Below are 27376 nucleotides of genomic sequence, written 5' to 3'. Positions count from 1 at the left end.
TATCGTTAGTATAGGGTTATTTTTGTCTTTTCATTTATGTCTACCAAAACAACAAAAAGTTCAACCAATCATGACACCCCCCCCCCAAAAAAAATAAATAATTAAACTCCTAAAATACAAAACAATTTCCATGTTTACGTAGCCCTTTTTGTCACATCTAATGCTCGACTCCTTCCAAATTTCTCAAATTCATGATTTAAAATTAATCAAATTTATAATTCTAAACATTTGTTTTATTGTTTATCGACCTACCTGAGCATGTCGGTGGCCTGCAATTGCAGCCCACTCAACACCGGCAAAATACTAAAATATTTTCCATCTCCAGTGAAAGTAGGGTGGCTAAGAGGCGTCGGCCTATCAGGAATCACCGGTACTTCAACATCTCCTTCCAACATCTTCAATACATCCATAATCGTAGGCCTTAAAGCCACCATAAAATTCCCACAAGCACAAATCTCTCCATTATCCCTTTAGGGTTCATAGTCTCTGAATTTTTACATTCTCCCAACAATGAAGGATCCAAAACGTGCCCTAATTTTCCTTCTTTTATAAGCGACCATGCCCAATCAGTAATCACGAAACCATGCGTATCTGAACAAGTCAAATCCAAAGCTTTTCTCCCACACATAATCTCCAAAATCACAACCCCAAAACTGTATGTGTCGCTTTTTTATGTTAGTTGGTCGTCAGATCTTTGGAGAGGAAACGGTTGGGACGGGAAGAAACGGATTGAACGAGTTCAGTGGTGATCGCCGACAATGTTCACATGGTTCCACTGGAGTCTATGATTATGATGGAGCACCACTGCCGCCCCTCACCGGTATCTGTGATTAAGAGGATGAAGGTTGGGTCAGATTGAGGGAGACGAACCTGGTAGGGAAAAGGAAGGGGACTGAAAAGTTGGGTTGGCTATTTATTTTATTTTGATTTTTTTAATCTGAAAATGATGATAAATGAAAAGACAAAAATACCCCTGCACTAATGGTACAAAAGTGACGGGGTTAGGGTCAAGGACCGAGCGTGCAATGAACTGAACCCTAAACCATCAGGACCAATGGCATGACTTTTTTCTAGGAAGTCCTCAAAGTGCGATATTTTGTAAATCACAGGGACCAATTGTGAAAATTTGTCTTTTTATTATTGTGGGTGTTTTCAGAACATCCTGCTGATTTTGAGGGGTGGTTTACAAAATCATTGTCAACATCGATATTCACGCATTAGCAACTTCTATACTTGCAAAAATCACTACTAGTTATATAACCTATTCCAGGTATTTGATTTTTACCTCTATCAATTAATATTTGCACCTATAAAGTTAAATGCAACTATATATTGCAATCTAACAAAATACTAACTACAAATAACAATAGACAAAAAAATTTCATAATTAGTATGAGATTTTCTTAATTAAATGTTTATGTAACAACGTAATTTTCAAAACAAAATTTTCATTTCTTTAAAACATGATTTCATTCCAAACCAACCATAAAAAAATCCAATGTAACATAGTCATGATACAAAACATGTCAAATCCCAAGATTAACTAAATCCAAATCCGCCTGCGGGTGTGTGTACGAGTCATGCCGGTGCCTTCCCACGGTCCTCGCTAGTACCTAAAACACATAACACAACAGCTGTAAGCATAAATGCTTAGTGAGTTCCCCAATATACCACTTACACACATACGCCCTTCCATGCCATGACCTTCCGGTCCATGTGTCTCAGGGGACTTCCGTCCCAACCCGGTAAACCTTCCGGTCTTACCCATGTCGACCTTCCGGTCCATAACTCTCTGACCTTCCGGTCCACATCATAATGCCTACCGGCCCATATCAACATGGCATACAAATCACATACATAGCGCATACGCAACAGACAACTCATACGATGCATATATCTCATAACATACCAGACCTTCCGGTCACACATAGGTACCCTTCCAGGTACAGTATAGTGAGAAGACTCACCTCGTATGATGTCTAGTGTCTCACGTGCTCGAAATCTCTAAATCTCGCAACAACAACCTAGCCTCGCCTAATCACATCAAATAATTATTCCAAATCATTAACGGCTTTCAAGGCTATACTATTTTCCTTTCTAAAATTCCACAGAAGGGTAAAAGACCATTTTACCCCTCCCTGACCCAAAAATCCACATGTTGACTAAAACCCTAAAAGTCAACAGCAAGCAGTACGCGGGGCATACCCTTGCTTTCTAGAAACGGGGTACGCGACCCTCTACGTGGCGCGTACTGGGATTACGCCCAGCGTAATGCCCAGTTTCTTTATCCAACACATTCAGGTCTTAATCGGCTAAGACTTGCATCCAAACTTCAGATCTGACTCCTCTAATGTGTCTTAATCCATAAAGTTGAAACCTTTAAGCCTTTGCATGGATGTAAGGGTCATTTTGTGCTCAAAACACCTTTCCTCTTTCCATAATGAGGCTATAACTCATGCATGACACAAGATCCACGTACAAGACTAGATTTTTATGACTCCTCAACACATATTACACTAGAAAAGGTCAGATCTAAGCTTATGGAGACTCTTTGCACATAAAGTCTCAAACTTTGAACCAAAAACCCTAAAAATGGTCTAATAAGAAAAATTATGCAGAACAAGGAAAGCTTTGAGCTTTATATCTCAGAAAGGATCTCCAACCACTGTAGAGCTCGGATCTACACTTGTTCTTCAACTTCTAGCTCCAACAATGGCTCCTTTTTCTCCTTCTTCACCTTGAAATGACAAATTCAAGCTCAAAAACACACACACAAGCCAAAGCACGAATCTCAGCTCTCCAAGGACTCACTTAAGGGTGTATGGTGGCTAGGGCAAAGGACTACATGTTCCTTTTATAGTGCAAGGCCAGGAATTAGGGTTTTGCATCTGGGCCGGTTACGCTCGGCGTAACCTTGGGTACGCCCAGGGTACCCGGATGGACCCGCGTACAAAATAAGCGCGCGAGTACGCGCGACGTACCCCCAGTACGCCCAGCATACTCACCAAATCCACCTTTCAATCTTTAAGGGACTAATTTGTCAATTCTCCAAAATAGAAGGGTCATAAAACTAACCTGGCTTTCGGGTTGTTACAGTTTATTTAACGAGAAATAAACATAGATTGACAATTATATCCCTGGTTCTAGTTTATAAATATTGAAGATATGGAAAGTTCCATCTTTTTTCCAAACGGTGAAAGGGAGAAAGATCTTGTTTGTTTCCTCCATTGCTTCTCCTTCAGCCGTTGCTTCTTCCTCCCAATCTTAAGCAGTAAGTGAAATTAAATCAATCTCCTATGTTTGACTTGAGTTTAGAACCATGGGTGATGTCTTATTCTTGTTAAACTTGAATGTGATGTCGTTAAAATTGACTCAAATGGGAATGGATAATCGTGCTTGTTCCAGTGGCGCTACTAATCCGATAGGTAAAAAGAAGGCTTTAAACGTCGGTAGCAATGGAGACTGAACGCCCGTTCAATTTTTGCCACGAAAAAAATCCACAGTCAGTGGGTGAGGGGGGTGGTGGTAGAATCAAAGGAGTTTTAAAGTACTTTAGGCCAACTGAACTGATTAACCATTGGTATTAGCTGTGCAATAATTAAATTCAAGACATTGATTACTTGGAGTGTCGATCACTCAACCAATTGGCTAAGCTATGGGTTATTGAGAGCGGAGCATAACTTTTCACTTTCAATTTTGATTTCCTTGCTAGAGCTATTGATTTTTCTTTTGGTGATAAACTTGATGTAATCACCACTGGCCCTTTATGGGTTTAAATTTTATCTATAAACAACATATTGCTGGTGACCATGTGGGTAGAGAAAGCAAACTTTAATGCATTGGTAATTGGTTTGTGTTATAAAATGACAATTTGTGTAATACCGCGTTTAGAGGTTGGTGAATCTGTAGTAATACTTAAGGGTCCTCAAGGAAGGATCAATATAGTTGTTTGGGGACCTCTGAAGAAGACCATCATTATGCTTCCACTATCTCTCCAAATTATTTTTTCTCTGATCATAAATAAGGTCAATGTTGACTTAAAATGACTGTGACAAAAGATGATAAGTTTGTTCCACATCCAGTGAAGGATCAGCTTCCCGGAGTGGAGTTTTGTATAAATAGTAATCCTCCTTGGGGTATGTTTTTTTCCCTGATTTAATACCCATAAATTGTTATCTAATATGTATAGTTTGTGATTTGTATTTTGATTATAACTGATGAATTAATCGTGTTTAATAATTAATCATGTTTCAATTAATCGTGTTTAATAATTAGGTGGAGAAAGCTTATATGATACAAACAATGTTATTTGTTGCTGGAATGAACACATTGTTACAAACATGGTTTGGGACACGACTTCCTGTGGTGATTGGAGGCTCATTCAGATTTATCGTTCCTATGCTATACATTGCCTATCACATCGGTATAGTTTTTACTTTGAACCCGCTATTGAATGTTCCCAACTAATTAAACATCTTATATACGTTTTATATTTAATTTGTTTGATATTAATATGTATATTAAATTTAAGCAATATGTATCAAATGATTCTTTCATAAACTTATTATGGATGCATGTATTAAAACATTATTTAAACGACTAATAAATAATTAACTACTTGTTAATTTTAATTTGTAGAGGTTTCGTCATACAATGAGGGAAATGCAAGGAGCACTTATCTTCACTTCTTCCTATTATACTTGGATTCCTTGGTATTTGGAGATTCGTTGTCAGGATTCTTACTTTTCTATTTAAATGTTTTTAAATATTTGACCAGTTCATACAAAAGTCGTTTCTGATAAATACTTTAGCTAACTATTTCTTAAACATTATATTTGGAGAATCCAAGTATTGTATATATTTATGCTTATCCATGTTTAACTTTATAAAATTTAATAGGTTATCACATAATCATTATAAAATCATATATATATATATATATATATATATATATATATATATATATATATATATATATATATATATATATATATATATATATATATATATATATATATATATAGGTTCAGGTTCATTTGAGACCATTCTAATTTTGTGAGACCGTGAGACCAAATCTAAAAATAATTTTAAAATGCAAAATAAATGGAAAAATCCAAAAATTCTTTTTTTAAATGTTATTTTCGGAACTTGAATTAACTAAAAAAAATATATAAAAAATATAAAAAAAATAAAAAAAAATAAAAAAAATTCCGTTTTTTTTTTGAAAAATACGTGAAATATTCTAAATAGAATATTTCACTGACATATTCTAAAAAATAATTTTAAAATGCAAAATAAATAGAAAAATCTAAAAATTCTTTTTTTAAATATTATTTTCGGAACTTGAATTAACTAAAAAAAATTAAAAAAAATAAAAAAAAATTCTATTTTTTTTGAAAAATACGTGAAATATTCTAAATAGAATATTACACTGTACATATTCTAAAAATAATTTTAAAATGCAAAATAAATGGAAAAATCAAAAAAAAAATTTAATATTATTTTCGGAACATGAATTAACTAAAAAAAATAAAAAAAATAAAAAAAAATAAACAAATGCGTCTCACGGTCTCACAAAATATAAGTGGTCTCAAATGAACCTAACCCTATATATATATATATATATATATATATATATATATATATATATATATATATATATATATATATATATATATATATATATAGGTTCAGGTTCATTTGAGATCATTCTAATTTTGTGAGACCGTGAGACCAAATCTAAAAATAATTTTAAAATGCAAAATAAATGGAAAAATCCAAAAATTCTTTTTTTTAAATATTATTTTCGGAACTTGAATTAACTAAAAAAAATAAAAAAATAAAAAAAAATTCCGTTTTTTTTTTTTGAAAAACACGTGAAATATTCTAAATAGAATATTACACTGACATATTCTAAAAAATAATTTTAAAATGCAGAATAAATGGAAAAATCTAAAAATTCTTTTTTTAAATATTATTTTCGGAACTTGAATTAACTAAAAAAAAATTTAAAAAATAAAAAAAAATCCATTTTTTTTGAAAAATACGTGAAATATTCTAAATAGAATATTACACTGTATATATTCTAAAAATAATTTTAAAATGCAAAATAAATGGAAAAATAAAAAAAATTCTTTATTTAAATATTATTTTCGGAACTTAAATTAACTAAAAAAAATTTTAAAAAAATAAAAAAAATAAAAAAATGCGTCTCACGGTCTCACAAAATATAGGTGGTCTCAAATGAACCTAACCCTATATATATATATATATATATATATATATATATATATATATATATATATATATATATATATATTTGTCGAAAACGTTTTGTTTTAGGTTTTTAACTTTTTATGTTAGTAATGTTCAAAAAATCATTTACACAACAAAAAACGGATTTATTTTATAAATTTGACCTAGAGTAAACTACACGAATGGTCATTATGGTTTGGGGTAATTTACGTGTTTGGTCTCTAATTTATTTTTTTTAACTTGGAAGGTCCCTAATATTTGCTTTTGTTACGCGCTAGGTCCCTACTATTTGTTTTTGTTACGCACTTGATCCTTATCTTACCTAAAAAGACTATTATTTATGGGATAGGTAAGGTAAGGTGATGAGAGTGAGGTTGAGGGTGTGTTTATTTAAATAAATTAAAAAATAAATTGCAAAATAGTCTTTTTTTTAGGTAAGACGAGGACCAAGCGCGTAACAAAAACAAACAGTAGGGACCTCCCGAGTTAAAAAAATAAGTTAGGGACCAAACACACAAATCACCCTAAACCATAGGGACCATTCGTGTAATTTACTCTTTGACCTATGAAAACAAAAAAACAAATTTTCAAACACTTGTCAAATTCACGTACCATTAGCCATTTCTTACATTTCACCTGGGAGATTCACGACTCTTATTGAAATTCATGACTCTTATCGAAATTTCTCTAATTTTTTGCTTAAAACTTAAATAAACATTAAAAAGATTAGATAAATTTGTTTCTCCCTCTATAATTTATAACTTACTAAAAAGACAATATCAATATCAAAGTAAATAATATTAAATTTTTTCTTAAAAAAGCATTTTAACAACTAACAAACATAAAACTTAATTTCTAATTTGAAGTGATCTATCCTTCTAAAAAACATAAACCCTAATTTCATAAATAAATAATTATAGAGTTAAGTGAATAAAAAGTAACTAACCTTTTCTATTTTCTTATTTAAAATAATTAAAAAAAGAGTGTTAAATATATTTATTTCAAAAGTATTTATCTACTCTAATAAATGAAAGTTTTTTGTTGCTACATGTCACACTCTCATACAATTTGCCAAATGTCATTTTGTAGTTATTTTGAATTAATTTTTTTTACATGTCATTTTATGAGTTTTTCTATTTTAATAAATTCTACATAATAGTTTAATGTAATAATTACAATAAATATAGTAATAAATGAATATAGATTTAATTAATGGACTTACCTTCTTCTTTCAAAATTCTCAAATTAAAGCTCATTAGTTTATTTTTTTACTTATTTAAATTTAAAAGATAAAAGAAAACAATTTTAAAAATTCATTATTTTTCTTATTTTTTTATAAATTCAAAGTTCTTAAATATTTAGACATTTATATTTAATTTTTAAAAATTAACCCATATAATACATGTGTTTTACCCTAATATTTTCTAAACGTCTTTGTATTAACGCCACGACATACATCGAATTCCAAGGTCATGCCACTTTCATTACCAACTTACCATTCATTATCAGCCTTGTTAGCCTCCTATATTATGGATAATGTTCACAGATATTAATTCAAAATATCATAGAGATAAATATTAAATAGTTGTCAATTCATTTTATATTTTTCATAAGAATTATATTTTCAATAGTTATCTTATCTTTCTTTTGTACTTTTGTACTAAAGACACTTATAACCTCCTTCTTTCTTTCTTTTTTTTCCTTTCTTTTTTTTTAATTTTTTAGAAGCATAATTATTAAACAGTCATTCATTGATCTGTTAACCCCTTGTATTAATGTCATGTTTTGACCATCTATTGACCTTTACTTTACCTTTGTACAATGACATCATCTTTGATTCTAACTTAATACGTAACTAGAAAAGTGACCCCGACGGCGCTTTAACCCAAAACTGTAAAAACAAATAGGGGAACTTTGTTCTGCGTCCTCCAGCATCTTCAACATCGATCCCGAAGGACTTGAAGGTTTGGTTTCCGCTTCCTCCATTACAGAAGTTAAACCCGAAATTTAACATGATTAATAGATAAGTTTCAAGAGTTAGGTTAAAGGATGGCTTTGTAAAAATGAAGTCTTAATGAATAAAGACACATTTTCTATTAGTTAACCCATCAGTTTATATTATGGTAAAAAGAAACATGATTTTATATCTGTTAACCCCGTGCTCCATTGAATCAGTTAATACGAATATAAACTCCATATTCAAATATCGCAACAAATATAATGGGGTAGCAATAAGTTGCTAATCTAGAAAATAAATGGGTAATAGAACCCAACAAAAAAATACGATCATGGATATGTGAATTACATTAGTAACTCAAAATCAAATGTATTGCTCCACTAATCTCATTTGCACCATCATATCTCCATATGCAAAAGGAGTCTCGATTTTATCATATATTGTTGCTCCTTCATCAAATAATCATCTTTCCTGTTTCATCAAATTTACGATGATTTATTTGCAAATAAAAATAAATTATAATACTATAACTAATTTTTTCAATTTTTTTTCCAAAATAAGTTGTCTTGTAAATTTGGTCCTTGTTTGAGGATGTTGTAACCTTTTTGCTCCCTATATCATATTGAAAATGTGGATTTTTTTTGGCTAAACTAGCTGAAACTTATAATAACAAACTGTAGGTAGTACATTACCATAATAAAAAAGTAAATGCAGGTGCAAATGCAATAGCACGTCTGTCAAAATCATTATTTAGTAAAAAAGTCATTAAAATGTGAAACACCTAGGGGGAAACATTATATTAGCAGAAAACCATAAACTTGAAGGAGTGGAACATGTGCATTCCTACCAATTAATTCATTATGCAAACTCATGTGTTATTTTGTATCACCAAAAAACATAAAAGCTAATTAACTTTATCATGTATCAGTTTTTTTTTTTTTTTTTTTTTTTTGAAACGGCAAATCTAACCTACACCTAAACTACACCTCAAATCCACCTATGTCCACGACGGGACTTGAACCCTCAACCTCAATGAGGGAGGGCAACAAAAAAAAAACATAAAGCAGCAAAAAAAAATAATAAATGATAGTTATAGGGGACAACCCTAATATTTTTTGAAGTCATCTTACGAATTTGGTCTGTTTGTTTCACTCAAAACTGCAAGTTCAATCCGCAAAGTCTGAATTCATTTTATGAAGGGCAAACTAAAAGATGACATTCAAATGATTCCAAAAAATTGGACAATTTTTGTAATATATATATATATATATATATATATATATATATATATATATATATGAAAATTAAAATAAATGATAAAAGGGAAAAGTAGCTATTTTTCATGGGAGAAAAGACCAAAAACATCATAAAAATCTCTATTGGGGAATACTACTCCAAAAGATTTCTTTTAGGACCTAATCCAAAAAGACCACCTAAACACGGGGACCTAAAGTGTAAATTATTGATTATAAAGAAATTATTTTAAGCAGAAGCTATAGTTCTAACCACCATTCACTGTCTTCACTGTCATAAGATGATTGAATCCATTAAAGGCAGTGATTCTAAATATGAATTGCCACCTTTCCCGATGCTGCCTTATTTAATCTATACAAAGATTTGTTATAAAGTATGATACTTAGCAAATAATAATGAAAATCTCATTGAACAACAACAAACTTGCCTTGCTTTTATCGATTTCATTAGCGTTGCATTTCATTACATCTTTGCACTTGAGAGTTTTCATTTGCCCTTTGATTTTTATCATTAACAAACCCATAATCCACTCTTCCGACTGAATCCATTAATATAACTCAATAGCCTGCATTTCATACAAACATCAAGAATCAAAACATGAATCCAAAAAATTTATAGATTTTTTAACAATTTTTTCTACTTATGAACAAACTGAAATATTAAAAAAAATAGAACCTTCAAAGTTCTTCAATGTCACAAGTGGTGACAGTGTAAATCTGTCCAATTAACACTCCTACTAAAACATCCGTATTTTCTAAAAAAATGGAGTAGAATAAACAAAATCCTAAGGTCACTTCCTCTGAAATGGAAAAATTTGAATTAATTACAATCAGATTATGTGCGTACCTGACTTTGAATTTTTGCAAGGGTAGTAACAAAATGTTCAATAACAACCATATATCCAAGTTTTCATCCAGTCTGTGAATGCAAGAGGTATATATGTCATATGTATGTATACCTTAGAAAACCCATTAACTGTTACCGTTTGTTGCGACATACAGGTAAAGATGCAAAACTTATGTGCTCATAAGTTTCATTAGAAAGAACCTGAACAAAATCATCATTAATTTTGGATATATTTGTAAAGACTATGAAGCAATGTTACCATCACCATCTTCATCTTCTGATAAGCCTCTCACAAATGATCCAACCAAGATTCAGACCTAATTTTTTCAATATTTGAAGCATGGGCAGCTGCCAGCCCGGGGTTGGAAGCCTTCACTTGATTCGAAATCCATAGAGCTTGAATCATAGCCATCAAGCATCCACAATGACATCATATTTTCAGATTTCAAGCATTGTGATTTAAGGTATGGGAGAAAGTCTAATCATATTCCTTGCAAAATGCAACAAATGCCATTTTTGTTTTTACCGGTTGTAGTAAGAAATCCAATTCATAAATAATGCAGTAATAGAATAGGTGATGAGGCCTAATTTGAACTCTTATGAAATAAATATACTATAACAGTTAAAACTAAAAAAAAATCAACAAAAAAACATGTACCTTTATAATATAATAATCAGAGGTTTGAACATTTTGGTTGTGGTTGGTCTAATTGGATCCAAGTATACCATTGTCCAATGCTTAGAGATGAAATAAAATGAAAGTAAGATGTTGCAAGACAGGTATCAAATACAAAAACAATAGAGACATCAAACACCAACACAACTACAAAAAATCCAATAATTTGAACATGTAGCAATTGAGGAATAACAAATAATTGGATCTCAATCGAGTTAAGCAATATTTCAGTAAGGAAGATGCTTACCAAGCTTGTTGATATTTGAATCGTTGTAGTTCTGAGGCCAAGACACACTTCCCACTAACACCATATGTAATTAGACCAAAATAGATTCAATCAGATGAAAATCTTATGCATTAAAGATTTTATATAATAGTTAATTTGGTTGAAAACCAACATACCCTAGTTCAAGCATTTCATCGACCAGTTCGGGTGCATAGTCAAATTCTCCTTCGAATCTCATTACAACATCAAGGGCGATGCAGTGCATCAGGTGGTGAGTGGTGATGATGAAATCCTCCTCGGTCGTAACTTAACTACCAACCACTCGGTGTTCTTTTTCGTGCTCGCATTCTCTAATTGCAGAAACAATCTCCAATTGCAGAAACAACAGATATGAAAGTAAACCCAAAAAGCGAAGACACGCCAACCAAAAAGCAGCCGACATCAGTTGTTGTAGGCTTCATCATGCCTGATGACAGAAAAAAAAAAAACAAATGATCTGGTGTGACAGATTCTGACAAACCTAAATTAAAAATCACATATTTGTAGTCGTCTGGTCCAAAATCAAGCACAAATCGGAGAGAGTGAAGTCGTAAGTTGCAAACACATACCTAAATCAGTAATGATGGCGGGAACAGAAGGAAATCGATGAAGGAAGAACCAAAAAAGACCCAAACCCATAAATAGGGTTTTTTTTGCCAACCTCTTAGGCCTGTCTTGGACACCATCGATAGTAGCAGAAGAATATCAGTCATGAAGCATCGACAATTTGAAGTTAGAAGGAAGAACATCGAACGTGAAGAGGGAACTGATTTCGTGAGAATCATCAACAAAGAGAAGTAGAGATATCCGCCTATACACCAGTTTCCATCGCCTCCTCCTGAGAGAAGGCGTGTAGACGCCGACGAACTCATCAACGGAGCATGTAGAGAAGGAGGGTAAAGATGATAACCAATGTGAGGAGATCGATAGGAACCTTCTGTGATTTCTAAGCACCTGATGATCGGTTGAGAGAAGAGTGAGAAAGGACAGTAGGAAGTAGAAGAAATCAGGTTAAAAATTAGAACAATCGGGAAGATATCGAAGTGGAAGCGGTTTGGAAGAAGGGAAAGAGGGATTACACATATCTGAATTCTATTGGAGAAAAAAGCGGTGAGAAGCAACACGTATACACAAACAAGAAGAAAAAAAGCGGTGAGAAGCAACACGTATACACAAACAATATGAATATTGACATAAAATAACCTGGAGACATATCTGAATGCACATACAGGGATACTAAAAGGGCCGAAATTGACAAAATAGATAGGAGTTTACTGTAGCTAAGAACACACAATTTTAATCTATAGTATAATTGTTTTTTATCTCTCTCTATATATATATATATATATATATATATATAACTTTAGATGTTAGTATTTATTTCATACAAACACCATTATGTTTACATCTTCAGGTTTGTTTTTTATGATATCATTAACTTTATAATTGTATTCAAAAGTTTCTTCAAATTTGCATTTAATTTACTGTTTACAGTCTTAAAGTCATTATCGTTATTTTTTTTACATCAAAAATCTCGATGGAAACTTGGATTTGCATTTTCGATTTTATAATGATCCAAAAGTTTCAAATTTTCTTTTGCATCGTTTTAAAGCTTAATGATTGGATACTACTGGAGAGTCGACTTTTTATTTGGGTTCACATTGATTAAAAGTTATGATTTATTCTTCTTCCGTACCTGATAATCTTTATATATGTAAGCTATTATATATTATACTGAAATAAGCAATATTTATTGTTCATAGTTAAAGCTAAACTGGATAGACGTATATTCCCAGTAATGGAAATCGACCAAACATATGGAAAACATTAGACTGCCACCGTTTAGATCTTAGAATGTCATCACGTACAACATATGACCAAAGACGATAGTGAGTACAAGAGAATTATGATGATCGATCAGGAAGGAACGAAAGTGACAGGGCTCATTTTTAGTGATCATTTGGATCACTATGCAACCATCTTCAGCCAATTCCACAAGTATAATATCTCTAGTGCTGATGTTATATGAAATAATCCTAGGTATTATGTTGGTTCCTATCATTTTTCATGGATTTTGACCAAAAGTACTCTTGTGGAATAAATCTACTCTAATAAATGAATATTTTTTTTGCTACATGTCACACTCTCATTCAATTTGCTAAATGTCATTTTGTAGTTATTTTGAATTAATTTCTTTTCCACATGTCATTTTATGAGTTTTTCTATTTTAATAAATTCTACTATTAATGTAATAATTACAATAAATATAGTAATAAATGAATATATATTTCATTAATGGATTTACATTTTTTTTCAAAATTTTCAAATTAAAGTTCATTAGTTTATTTTGTTTACTTATTTAAATTTAAAAGATAAAAAAAATCAATTTTAATAATTCATTATTTTTCTTATTTTCTTATAAATCTAAATTTTTTTAAATATTTAGATATTTATATTTAATTTTTTTAATTACCAGAATGTTGTAATACACCTGGTAATAAATCTCCATACTTAATAAAAACCTCTCTTATGTACCACTTGTCATTTTTTAGACTTCATTTTGCCACATGTCCTGTTTCTGTTTACCCAAAATTTGTTTTCCCGCTCATCTTCCTTTAACATATGTCATCCCCAAAAAATCAGGGATCTTAATTTACAACTTAACTGTTATCCCAATAAATCAGAAATCCTAATTCATCTCTTAATTTCTATATTTGTATTATGCATTCCATTGATGTATCTCACCGTTTGCTATTCCCTATGTGATGCGTCGATTAAACTCTGGAATACACAACTCTCTCCTACATCCTTCTTTCTCGCCGACAGTCAGTTCCAGAAGAAAGCAAACATACTTCCGCCTTCGCCATGTATTCTCCCTGCAACAACTGCAACAACAGGTATACCACTTTTGCCACCGTCGATGATTAGGTTGTTCCTCCGGTAACCGACCTTCCCACCAAGAAAATGCACGAGCCAAGATTCGTCGTTTTGGGTTCCGGTTGCACCTACCTTCATACTTGGACATCCGAGGCAAGATTCCCAAAGTCAAGCCCTATGCTTTCACGAAACCACCAAGAATCATGCTTATATGTACTCTGACTATGAACCCTAATCCTCTCCGATAAGCATCGGGTTTGAATTTTTAAAAATTTTACTTAGTTACACAACATCGATGAAGGGAAAATGCTTATGCCATACATGTTTGATGAATATGCTGTTTGTTTTTTAATGAATGGGTTTCAATTTTACTTTGTGTTTTGATTTCAATTTTTTTTTGCTTCTATTAATGGTGAGCTTTATAATTTCCAGTTACTATTCAGGTTCAACAATCTTGAGCATGATTTTTTTTGCTAATGTGATTTCTTATAAGTAATGTAACATGCAGATACATCCAAAGTTGGTATGCATAATGATATGTTATACATGAGCTTTGTTTTTTATTCAATTTACTTTTTTGATTAATTAACAAAGATTTTGTGTTAATTGGATAAGTGGTTTTAATTGGTTTGGCGAAAAGCATTTTTTTTCTTCTAAAAGTGAAGAAAGCAAACCTTTTTTACCGTTGTATATAAACAAGCTTTATGTTTTTTTTTTACATCCCATGGTTTTTCCTCCACGGTTTCCTCTTTTGAATCTTACAATCAAAATAATATTGCCGAAAGGTTGATAATCATCATTTTATTTAACATGCTCTGGTTAGATGGGATTTTTTCTACTAAGTTTTTTGGCATCTAAGTTGCATCTTCTGTTTTGTTATTATCATTTGAGATAAATGGATAAAGTTGGCTTTGTTTAAAGGGGCGATGGAGTGTACCATTAAGAAAGTAAGAGAAAGCAACATAAACTAGACGACTTGAAAACAGGGTGGAGCTGCAAAAGGAGCTTTTTTCCATCTTATCTAAGGAATTACAGGTAATAGGCTTGTATTTTTAGTCTTTAGTTATGGTTGAACAATGTATTTGTGCTAAAAATTGGTCAAACTTTTTGGACATGGTAAATATTCTTTTATGATAGCAATTGTGAGACTAACACAGACAGGAGACATGAGACAGGAAATGGAACTATCATTGTGGTCATTTTCTAAATCATTGATTAATCACTCTTTTAGCACATTTTTGGTTGAGAGTTTGGTAATGGGGTAATTAGTTATTCCTAAATGGTTACTAAAGTGAAAATAAGTTTTTCTCTTTTACTTAATCTTTTTTTCATATTGATACCGGAATGATATGTCTGTTTGTTTGGTTTATATTGCTCAAAATGAATTTAAACTTATTTTTCTAAAATTGTGTTTGATTTGTACACTATAACATCTTACTATCACCTATTTTGTCACGTGTCATGTTGAGATAGGGGTGTCAATTTATGACACGACACGACAAAAATACACAACACGAAACGAAATCGGGACGAAATAAAAATTCGAATTCGTTTCCGTTTCGTGTTCGTGTCAAGTATAAAAACACGATGTCGTGTCGTGTCGTGTTCGTGTTTATAAATCCACATGAAATTGACACGATTGAGCATGTGTTTGCCGTGTTTTTCTTGTTTGTCGTTTTTATCGTGTTATATATGATTAAATATGAATTAAATAAAATAATAGTTATGTAATATTATCTTTGTTGTGTCGTGTCGTGTTGTCGTTTTTTAATTGGTTCGTTTTCGTGTTAATGAAAAAAAACACGACATCGTGTCGTGTCGTTTTCGTGTTACAAAAAACCTTGTCGTGTCACACAAAAACATGACACGACGACCCGATTTGACAGACCTATGTTGAGAAAGCATCCTGGGTTGTTTTTCCCCAGTAAAATGCATAAACTAGCAATGTATTTTCTATTGTCCTCTTATTATGGCAACGTATTTTCATTTCCTTATTACAACAATATACTTTGAAGATTATTTTGTTAGAGCTGAGTACTTTATCACATATTGCTTTATTTAATGGTATTAAGACCTACCATAGTACTGTGTTTGGATTAGAATACAAAAAGACTTGAAAATTTATGCGTTCTCTTTAAATGTTATCTATCTTGCACTTTTTACTACATAAAGTTTTGAACTACATAATTTCCCATTCATGAAACTAATTTTTCAAAAACTTAAAGGTAGATGCTATATTAGAAACAAAAGTTAATATTTAGAAAATAGTTAATTTCAAAACTCGATATAATCTTTGTTCTGACATTACCTCCATCGAAAGTTAATTTCAACAAAATAGCAATGTACTTTTATTTTATGTCAAATATTGCATCATACTTTAATTTTTTATTTGTATTTAAACATTACTTTTTTACAGGGATCATTTAAGACCTCTGTTTGATTAATTATTTTCCTACAAGGATCGTTTATATACACTACTATTTGGTTAAATATTATTCTTTATGCATCTCTCTTACAAAATTTTAAGCTCTATCCCATATATTAATTGAGCCTTTATTTTTTTCTTTTTCATATATTATTTTAATGTCTAAGAATGATTTTAGAGACTTAAAATTTAACTATAAAATTTTCACACCACCATATAAGTGGTATTTATGAATACCTATTATATAAACCTCTTATATGTTAATATTGTGTATGTTAATATTGTGGAGGCTAACCTTCAAAATTATAAATAAAAATCTTATGAATGAAAAAGCACATGCATAATGTCCCATATATCTTAAAGGAATTACTTATTTATTAACATAGTAATAATTATGTTTTTCAAGTACCAAAATTAATTTAATTTTTTAACCGGGGATCCCACGGGTTATAACCTAGTAACTAAAATCAATTTAAGACGGACGGGTGTGGGCAACGCGAATGTAACATCCAAAAAATACGAGCCAAAATTTTCATTTTTAAAACATATTCTTAGCAAACCAAAAAAATAAAACGTTCACTGATCTTATCATTTCATAAAAGTTATCGCATGTCTTGAAAAACATTTCATAAAAACATAATAAGGTCAGAGTACAAATTCCCAGGAGGATCTCATAATGCGGAATACAAGGCGTGTGTGTGATGGGCCGCTACCGCGCCAGCTCCTTCCCCTTCGACGAAGAGGTACCTGAAACCAAAACTGAAAACTGTAAGCATGAAGCTTAGTGAGTTCCCCCAACATACCACATACCATACAATCACATATCATACATTCTACCGGGCAATTCTGGGGTGCCCGACCTACCCGGTACGACCATTCTGGGGTGCCGACCTGCCCGTGTCAAGCCGTTCTGGGGTACTAACTACCCATCGGTCCTAATAACCGATCCTCGGGGACTATTTCACCCCCTACTGCTACTATCACAAATATCATAACCTAACATATCATCAAACATATCTGGGGTGTCCGATCTACCCTTTGGTCCTAACGACCGAACTTGGGGACTATTCCCCTCCTACTACCGCTATCACATATAACGTATCATGCTAGCATATAAACATATCAGGTAGCAGCAAACCTAGATGATATCACAAAGACAATCATCTAACATATAACTCCTACTGGTGGGCCGACATTGTGGCCGTAAACACACCGCTACTAGAAGGTAACTCACCTCGAAAGTAACTGCTGAAGTCTGCTTGCTAAGCGCCTGACTGCTGAATCAGAAATCCTCCGGCTATAAATCATAAACATAGGTTAGCCTCTCATTCACACCCTTAGGTCAGATGACTGACCCTCCCTTCGACCAAGGTCAACTCCTTAGTCAAGGTCAACTTCCAGTTGACTGGACTCGCCGAGTCGTGGCACCGACTCGCCGAGTCCTTCTCCACTAACCCGATTCCACTCTACAAGTCCCTTCTTCCCACTCACTGAATCGTCCTTAACTCACTACTCGGGACAATAGTACCGGCTCGCGATCCGACTCGCCGAGTCCATGAACAACTCGCCGAGTCCATGCGAGCGGACTCCCCACTCGCATCCAGATCCTTATCCGAACATCCTTTATGCGGATCTGGGGTTTCTAGGACTAACGGAACACGTTAGATTGCTAATCCTACGTGCAAACACGAAGGGTTGGACTTTTGACACTTAAACCCTTTGTACTCAATAACAGTTCATGCAACTCGCCGAGTTTGAAGAACAACTCGTCGAGTACCATGCAATTTTCATAGGACTCGCCGAGTTGTTCATCCAACTCGCCGATTCTAAGGCCATCTTCATGGAACACGCCGAGTTCCACTTTGGGACTCGCCGAGTCCCTTGACCCATTTCCCATATGAGCCAAATCTAAGACATGCAACTCTTCAAAACCACAGATCTATGTTCCTAGGGCATGCCTAACACGTAAAGTTGCAAACTTTACGTGCATGCATGGCCCTGTAAGCTCAAAAATGCAATTCCAAGCTCTTAAAGAGGCCATGCACTCCATGGGGTCCTCAATCACTTCAACCACAACAACTTTATGCTTATAACACGTCCATAAAGTCTAGATCTGAAGTCCTTTCAGATTATTAAGCACAAACACATGGGGTTTGGTGTTTTAGGGCTTGAAAACCACCAAATTGGGACAAAATGGGATCTAATGAACTAAAGATCAAGGTAGAGACTTTACTACCTGAATGCAAACTTCTCCCAAAGTAGATTTCGGATCTACTCCCTCTCTTGCACTCTTCAAACTCTTCTCTTCTTCTTCTAAGCTCCAATTCCCTTCACCAAGCAAGAACCTACTTACAAGCACAATGAGGGGGACTAGGGACTCTCACTACAGCTCTCTGGAAGTGTTAAGGACAAGGGGCCGAGTTAATGTGCTTAAATAGGGTGACAATGCTCGGGTTAGGGTTTTTGCCCAAACAGGGCCTACTCGCCGAGTCGGGAGACCGACTCGCCGAGTCCACGGCTCGGACCCCGTATCCCATCCCGCTTTTACTCGGCGAGTTGGTCCTTCAACTGGCCGAGTCCAAGGCAAAAATACACGAATTAAGAATTTAAATTACAAGAAGTACGAACCGGGAACCAGGTGCTACAGCGAACATTGCGTTATCTGACGTGGCACGCGCCATAACGGCGCCATAATGTGGAACATCGCCCCATGTAGCCGTTATGGTGTAACAGCCCGGAATCTCAGGTATTGTTAAATTATGTTTTTGGGGTGATTTAAGAGGGGACTCGGCGAGTTGGAGCCTAGACTCGTCGAGTAGGATCGCAGACTTGGTCGCGGGTTCGCGACTGGACTCGACGAGTCCAGATATGGACTCGGCGAGTCTACGCTGTTCAGCGGAAACCCTAGCCGTTTGGTTTTGGAACGTATATAATGCACTTATAGGCCGTCATTGTCCGTTTTTAGTCGATTGAGAAGAACCCTAAACGGCTGTGGGCATCTAGAGCAAGATTGAAGGATATTAGGGCCTTGAAGAAATTGTTGTGCAAGGAGGAGAAGAGTTTTGGCTAAAGGAACAGCAAGGGATTCGAGTTCTGCAGTTTGGGGACACAGAGAGTGCGTTATTCAGGTAATATTTCGGATTCTTTCTGTTATGTTGATGTGTGCATGGATTTAGGGTTTATGGAACCCATTTGGTGATTAGATGAATTAGTACTTTGTTACCCAAACGACTATAACCCTGTATTAGGACCTTTAGAGGTCCAGAAGGTCCCATGCTTGTGTATTTCGGGACAAAACTTATCTTAGGAAGCAGTTTGATCGACTGCATGGCATGGACTCGCCGAGTCCGATGAACAGACTCGGCGAGTAGCTTGGAGATTGACTGGAACTCGTCGAGCTGTTCTTCAGACTCGGCGAGTGGAGTCGGGGTGGCCCCGCGATTCTTCCACGAGGATCTCGTCGAGCCAAGAGGGATACTCGACGAGTAGAAAGGGAACATCAGGGGAAGTTGGGGAGGACGTCTAGACTCGCCGAGTCGCCATGGCACTCGCCGAGTCCGGTCGAGTTGACCGTTGACCGTTGACCGTTGACCAGAGTTGACCTAAGTCTGACTTCTTAGGGATAGTCACACTTAGAAGATATAAGTGTTAATGAGGGATATGTGATGTTATAGGGAGGTTGTAGCTCGTCGGATTGTGCACGAGTGATTTCAGGATTTGCTAGCTTTCAGCATTCACGAGGTGAGTCTTCTCACTATACTGTACCCGGAAGGGTTTGACTGTGTGACCGGAAGGTCGGATATGATATGTGATATGTATGCTATATGTGGTAAGTTATTTGTTATATGTGTGCTATGTATGTCATGGGCCGGAAGGCGATTATATTATGGGCCGGAAGGCAATATGTTATGGGCCGGAAGGCGATATGTTGTGTGATGGACCGGAAGGTCGGCGTGGGTAGGACCGGAAGGTTTACCCAGCAGGGACGGAAGTCCCCTGAGACACATGGACCGGAAGGTCAGGGCCTGGAAAGGCGTATGTGCGTAAGTTGTATATTGGGGAACTCACTAAGCATTTATGCTTACAGTTGTTATGTATGTGTTTCAGGTACTAGCGAGGACCGTGGGAAGGCGCCGGCGTGATCGATACACACTGAAGGATGTTTTTATGATCTTGGGATTTAGACAGTTTGTATTTGACATAACACTTAAATTATTTATACCTTGTTTTGAATGAAAATACTCTATTTTTAAAATGAAAAAAATTGTTTGAAAATTTGCGTTGTTACATATGGGGCGTTACACCATTAGCCGTGACCATGGTAACGAATGGTAACACCATTTTTTTGACCGTTGCAAATTTTGTTCCATTGAAAAACGGTAATATTACCGTTTAATACGGTGATTTGTAAAAAAAATTACTACTTAAAAAATTAAACTATATCAATACATATACCTCATTTTATTATACTTATATTTCTCTATATCTATATCTATCTCTATTTCTCTATATTTCTATCTATTTCTCTATATCTATCTCTATTTCATTCAAAACAAAAAAACCACTATGGATCAAAACCCGAATACCCTTCCTCTGAAGACAAACACATCCACTCCATTAGATTTTGCGGGATATGAGGGATACATTAACCTTCTAAACTCCCAAAACTCACCACAAATTTCATATTCCGACAATTTTTTCAATCCCGCTTCACCCCCACTACAATTCTCTACCTCACCATTTATGCAACAAAATGCAAACATTTAACAAAACCTTTTTAACACATTCGGTCCCATGCGCCAAACAATCACACAACCCACACCCACGCAAGAACCCGTTGTCGAGACGCAAGCCGGGGGTAGTCAGAAAGCATCGAGAAAAAAAGGGAGACCAAAAAAGAAAGGGAAAGAGGTCGTTGTCGGGACGGACGAAATGGAAGCACCTCCAACATGGTGGACACCGGAGGAAGAGCATGCGTTGGCGACAACTTGGTGCGGTACTTCAAAACAACCAACTATGGAGAACAATATGAAGAGAGTTGCTTTTTGGGATGCCGTAATCGTCAAATTCCGCACAATTTTAAACAAGGGTGACACGTATCGCAATAATGATATACTTAGTGGCAAATGGACTCAAATTAGCTGGAAGTGCACCAAATTCAATTCCATATACAACAAACTTTCTTCGCAACGTCAAAGTGGTGCCAATGATATCGATGTGTTTAGAGCCGCGAGGGAGGAATATCACGTGCAAATGGGGCACGTATTTGAGTATGAAAAGTATGGGACATAGTGAGGAAAGATCCAAAATGGATAAAAAACGCCAACATCATTGGAACAACAATTAAAGAGGTCTCGTGGTTCGGGTTCGGTTGACGTTTCCGACGAACACACGAACATCAACCTCAACGCGGACACCGATGAGATCCTAGACGAGTTTGATGACATCGAAGAAATCTCTCCGCCACGACGACCGATGGGGCGCGACAAAGCCAAGCGCGCACAACGACATGCGCAAGAGAATGAAAGTCGGCTTCGAGAGCACGACGAAATAAAAAAAAAAATCAACGCCCATACGGAAATCGCAAATAAAATATATGAATTGCAACGAGAGCATTTGGATTTCCTTGGTAAAGAAGCCGAAGAAGATCGTATATCGAAGGATTTGACAATTCTTACGACAAACGAAACAAATTTACCACCGAGACGAGATGAAGTGATACGGAGGATGAAGGCAAAGATCGAGAGCAAATACTTGGACGAAGAATAGTTTGTCGGTGTTTTTTTTTTAAATTATTAGGACTATCGTGTGTTTTTTTTTCAATGTTTTTTTTGTTTGTATGGTATTTTTAATTTACTATTTAATGAAATTATCTTTTATTAATTTATATGTTTTTTTTTATAGATATATGATATAAATAAAAAAATAAAACGAATTAGAAATATATGAAGTAAATGAAAAAAATAAAACAAATTAGAATAATAGAAATTAAAAACGTTCAAAAAAAAATAGAAAATAGAATGTGTTATCCCATGTTATTTGGTGTTATAACACCAAATTGTGATTAAGGTGATGACGTGTACAATTTCGATGTGATAACATCTCCCTATTCTAATAAAAGAGTATGTTTAATCTTCTATTGATAAGTGTCATACAATTAGAACTCCTCATTAATGTTATATATCATTTATCATGCCACTTGTCAACCTATTAATTATCCATTTTAAATTTAAAATTTTAAAATTTCCCACTCTAATTACATTAAATTAATAATTGATTCTTTATTTTAAATTTCAAATTTTAAATTTTCTCACTCTAATTATATTAAATTAATAACATTAGATTAAAAAATAAAATAAAATTAATACATATTATAAGATGATATAACTTCACGTATTTATTTAAATCAACGGTTATAATTTTATATAACTAAAAAAATATCTCTTAAGTAATGATTTATTTAAAATAATTAATTAATAATTTTGATTTTTTAATATGAAAGTTTAATTAATTTTATAACCGTGGTTCTCACGGGTTATAAACTAGTATAATAATAATGTAATAACATGGTGTTTTCCACCTTTGGTGTTATATCACCAAATTGTGAATGATGAGGTTTACAATTTGGATGTGTAATAATAATGTAATAACATGGTGTTTTCCACTTTGGGTGTTATATCACCAAATTGTGAGTGATGAGGTTTACAATTTGGATGTGTAATAATAATGTAATAACATGGTGTTTTCCACCTTTGGTGTTATATTTAACATATATGTTTTGAAATCGTGTTTTGTAATCAATAAAATTGTGAAATACTATATGAAATTGAGTGTTGAGTTCTAACAGATAGTTTTTACTAGAAATGAAGTAAAACTATGTTTAGAATCACTCAGAAAATATTGGAAGTCTTATGAGATTCCAATTAAAAATCAAATAATGAAATTTAGCGAAAATATAAAATTTGAAATAAGTAAAATTTTATTATTGAAAGTTGTAAATAATCTCGTTAGAAACTTGTAGGCGAAAACCTCGTCGAAATTCGAGTTATAACGAAGAAGTTATGACCAATCGAAGATTCGCGACAAAACCGACACGGCGCCGAATGACGTAAAAAGTGAGTTTTTGATAAACTAATTTTTAGCCTTAGTGATCTAAATGAAAGTCGTAGTATTCGTTAAACCGAGAAGTTCGATAAAAAGAACGCCAAAATCTGACTTCGTATGAGGAAGTTATGATTTTTTACAAGTTCCAGCTTAGTAGTAGACAGCTAAAAACTCGAATTTTAGATCGAGTGATTTTTAGCCGACACAACCTAAACGAGAATTGAAGATCTCGTCAATAGTAGTACAACGGTAAACAGTCTGACGAAAACGGATGTCGGATGAAGAAGTTATGAATTTTTAACGGATTTACCTGTCCCGGTCTGTTAAAAATAATAATATAAAAATTAAAGTCAAAATTAGCCAACGAAGTCTAAACAAAAGTTGTAGATCATAATTTTAGCTACGCGTGCATATAAAGAACGTCAAAAATGGAGCCCGTATGCGAAAGTTATGGATTTTAGAAGATTTTGGCTCAAAAACCGAGAAATAAGTGGATAATATCGGAAATTTTCGCATAGCCACGTCACCTCGCATGAACAGTAGCCACTCTACCCGGATCCGACGCGTGTTGCCTTCCGATTCGTCTGAAGCCGCGGCCCAAACAGCTTCCGACACACCTCGCCCCGTGTCACCCTTCCGAGCCTCGCACCTGGCCGCCTCGCATGCGCGATGTCTGGCGTCCGACCCTCGCATCCGAGCCAGCTGCTGCGTCCGATCCTCGCTGTTGCGCCCTCTGCCTTCGCCTCCTGATGCCGCGTGTTCCTTCTGCCAGCGCACCATCCGAACCTCGGCCCTATAAAAGGAGGGCTACGAGCCGTCCCGGGTAATCTTTAAAAATTGTCATATTTTACCCCTTTTTCCATGTTTTCTTCATATTAAATTTCCACGAAGCCCCGGTATCGATTATAACCCCCCGAAATACGCCACGAAGTGCCCAAGAAGCCCAAAAAATTTATCTTTTCGGTTTTGGAGCCCTACCTTCGCAGAGCCCGATTTTCAATTAAGCTCCCAAATTTCAACATAGAAAGTCATATTTAAAGCCGAAGCGCTGCCCAAATTACTATTTTGACCCCCGGTTAATTCAAGGTGAGTTCAATATATAGGAACAATTGTATGTTATGTTTTATATGTGCTATGTGCTTTTCAGTGTTATTATTCCGAGTTATTTTCCCGTGTTATTTTATTCGCTATTTTTATAGCAAAAGTAATACCTTTGACTATGTGATCAGTGAAAGGACTTAGATTCACATTGGTACTGGTACGTAGCTTCTGGCTATGTAGAGCATGTCTCCGTAAGAGAATGACTTCTATTCTATGACATTGGCAAATGGTTAGACAGGGCTATAAACCTGAAATCTACCAAGATGTTAATCAGAAATCTTATGTCTTCTGTGCCATTTGGGCCGAAACTTTATTGATGTATATCAAGTATGGAAATTATTATGTCTCCTTGATTGTATACCTTTGAATCAAGTCATTGATTGATATGGAAAGCTTAACACATGATTCACATATGCCTTTGTTGCTCCTTGATTTTCTTTGCTTCTGTCATATTGAAATATATATATATATATATATATATATATATATATATATATATATATATATATATATATATGACGTAACATTATATTGTATCTATTATTGAACTCACTAAGCGTCACCGCTTACCCTATCAATGTTTAACAATTGCAGGTGATAAGTAACCAATATAATCATATATTGTTGAAAGAAGTAAAATAGTTTGTAATAATACTTTTGTATTTCAGTTTATGTTTGTATAAATTACAATATCCTGAGTAGTTATGTAATATATAACAATTTGTAATAGTCTATGTTTGTATAAATTACAATATCCTGTGTAGTTATGTAATATATAACAATTTGTAATAGTCGTATCCAATAGTTTATAGCCTTTTTATCAATGTAAAATATTTTTTTTATGAATATGCAAGTATGAAATTATATCACCAAATTGTGAGCGAGGTTTACAATTTGGATGTGTAATAATGTAATAACATGTTGACACAGTAGTCTAAGCGAAATCATGCCCCCATCGTTGTTCATGGTTTTGCGGATTATGCAATATCCGTTACCCAATAAACGCATAACTCAATTGATTGCTATATCAACTTCCGTCATGGAATCAAACTGAATTCAAACTCATCACAGTGAATTGTGAATCGACTGAATTTGGGATTTATTTGATGATTGTAGGTTCTTGAGTCCTCTATCCGCCGTTCCTCTGGTAACCCTCGTCGGACTTGGTCTCTATGCACAAGGATTTCCACTCGTAAGCAAAATACTTTCTTTACTTCGTTTAGGTTTTGTTTGGTAACTCTTTGCTTTCGATCAAAACGTCAGCTCTTATTGCTCCCATTAACGGATTGTTTTGTAACCCTTGGATCTATTTGTGGGACTGGATTACTGTTGTTTCTCTATCAAAAGTCACATTGTTTTACAGACATATAACCCCTTTCTAACAGATTTCTTTCATGAATCTTGATGCTTTTGTAGTTGGCAGAATGCGTTGAGATTGGGCTTCCCCAGTTAATTCTACTAGTTCTCTTCTCCCAAGTGAGTTCAATTTCTTGATTAATTAATATCAATTCTTTCCCCAACTTCTCATCTTCAGTTATGTAATTGATTTGTGACGATTTATTATTAACAGTATGTCCCTTACTGGTACAAATCAAAGTGGCTCGATCGATTTGCTGTCCTTATCTCTGTAGCAATTGTATGGGCATACGCATCTCTTCTTACAGCAGCTGGCGCTTATAAAACTAGACCCCCAACACTCAGTTCAGTTGTCGTGTGGATCGCTTTGGTCTTGTAAGCGCTGCTTCATGGTGAGCCACATAGGATTAAGGCCCTGTATAAGCTGACTTACTTTTTGAGCTTATTGCAGTTTAGTGTTTGGTAAAACCACAAAAGTAGCTTATCATAGCTTATAAACTAGCTTTTTGATAAGCTATTTCAGATAGCTTTTTGATAAGCTAGTGTCCCAAACACAGCCTTCTTCATGGCTTATTATGTTCATCATGTTCATTTGTGTTATGAATTTTCTTGTTGCAGGATAAAGTTTCCATATCCACTCCAATGGGGTCGACCCACTATTCATGCTGGAGATGTTTATGTAATGTTAGCAGCTGCTTTTGTGTCTCTAATCGAGGTCTGTATATATATGCAAAAACTTGATTCGACCTACCTATCGGTTATTGCTTTTCATTAAAATCCCATTTTGTAAAATTTAATTTAAAATCCGGGTTGCAGTCAACAGTTCAATGAAGGGATGTTTGTGATATTCACAAAGATGTAAGAACAGATGGAGGAAGACATTGGTGGGGAAAATTTAAGTACTTTGAAAGAGATGTGAGGAGTGCTGAATTCTATTCCCTTCCTTATGGACTTTCTAAGTACTTTCCTTCTGTTTGATTCTTGAATCTTGATTTTGTGTTTATTAATATTTTGAGATACATTCATTCCAGCCTATAGAAAAGAAAAGCATTTAGCTTATTTGTAGGCTTTTGTAGTCTTGTGAATATGACTGTTTGTAATGAAAGAATGTATCTATTAATAATTTAATATTCCAATGTATCACATGACATGGCTTATCTTATTTTTTCTAAGATGGCCCTTATTCATAGAGGTGCACAAAACGGGTCCTGAGCCCAACCGAAATGTCTTAATTGGGCCTATAATGATAGGTTTTGGGCC

At 34.3% G+C, this 27376-nt stretch overlaps 1 long non-coding RNA gene and 1 pseudogene across 3 annotated transcripts; one reads left to right on the top strand and one right to left on the bottom strand.

Moving 5' to 3' along the window:
* Positions 1-4042: 4042 nt before the first annotated feature.
* Positions 4043-27303, top strand: LOC145053997 (nucleobase-ascorbate transporter 4-like; annotated as a pseudogene). The gene is made up of 9 exons (XR_013684648.1): positions 4043-4228; positions 4276-4455; positions 4639-4729; positions 6605-6609; positions 25877-25952; positions 26177-26236; positions 26331-26508; positions 26735-26831; positions 26933-27303. The product of XR_013684648.1 is annotated as a nucleobase-ascorbate transporter 4-like (transcript).
* On the bottom strand, positions 9564-11659 carry LOC145051560 (uncharacterized). Of its 2 annotated transcripts, XR_013683700.1 has the most exons (5): positions 11391-11659; positions 11236-11289; positions 10313-11050; positions 10142-10220; positions 9564-10031 (listed from the first exon to the last, which is right to left on the bottom strand). It is a non-coding gene; the product is annotated as an uncharacterized LOC145051560 (long non-coding RNA). The 2 variants fall into 2 exon arrangements; XR_013683699.1 differs by having other exon boundaries at positions 10313-11289.
* Positions 27304-27376: the final 73 nt, after the last annotated feature.

The sequence above is a fragment of the Lactuca serriola genome, chromosome 5 (genome assembly GCF_051521515.1).
Source record: "Lactuca serriola cultivar US96UC23 chromosome 5, Lser_US96UC23_V15, whole genome shotgun sequence".
Taxonomy (NCBI): Eukaryota; Viridiplantae; Streptophyta; class Magnoliopsida; order Asterales; family Asteraceae; genus Lactuca; species Lactuca serriola.
This window is presented reverse-complemented; position numbering and strand designations above follow the sequence as displayed.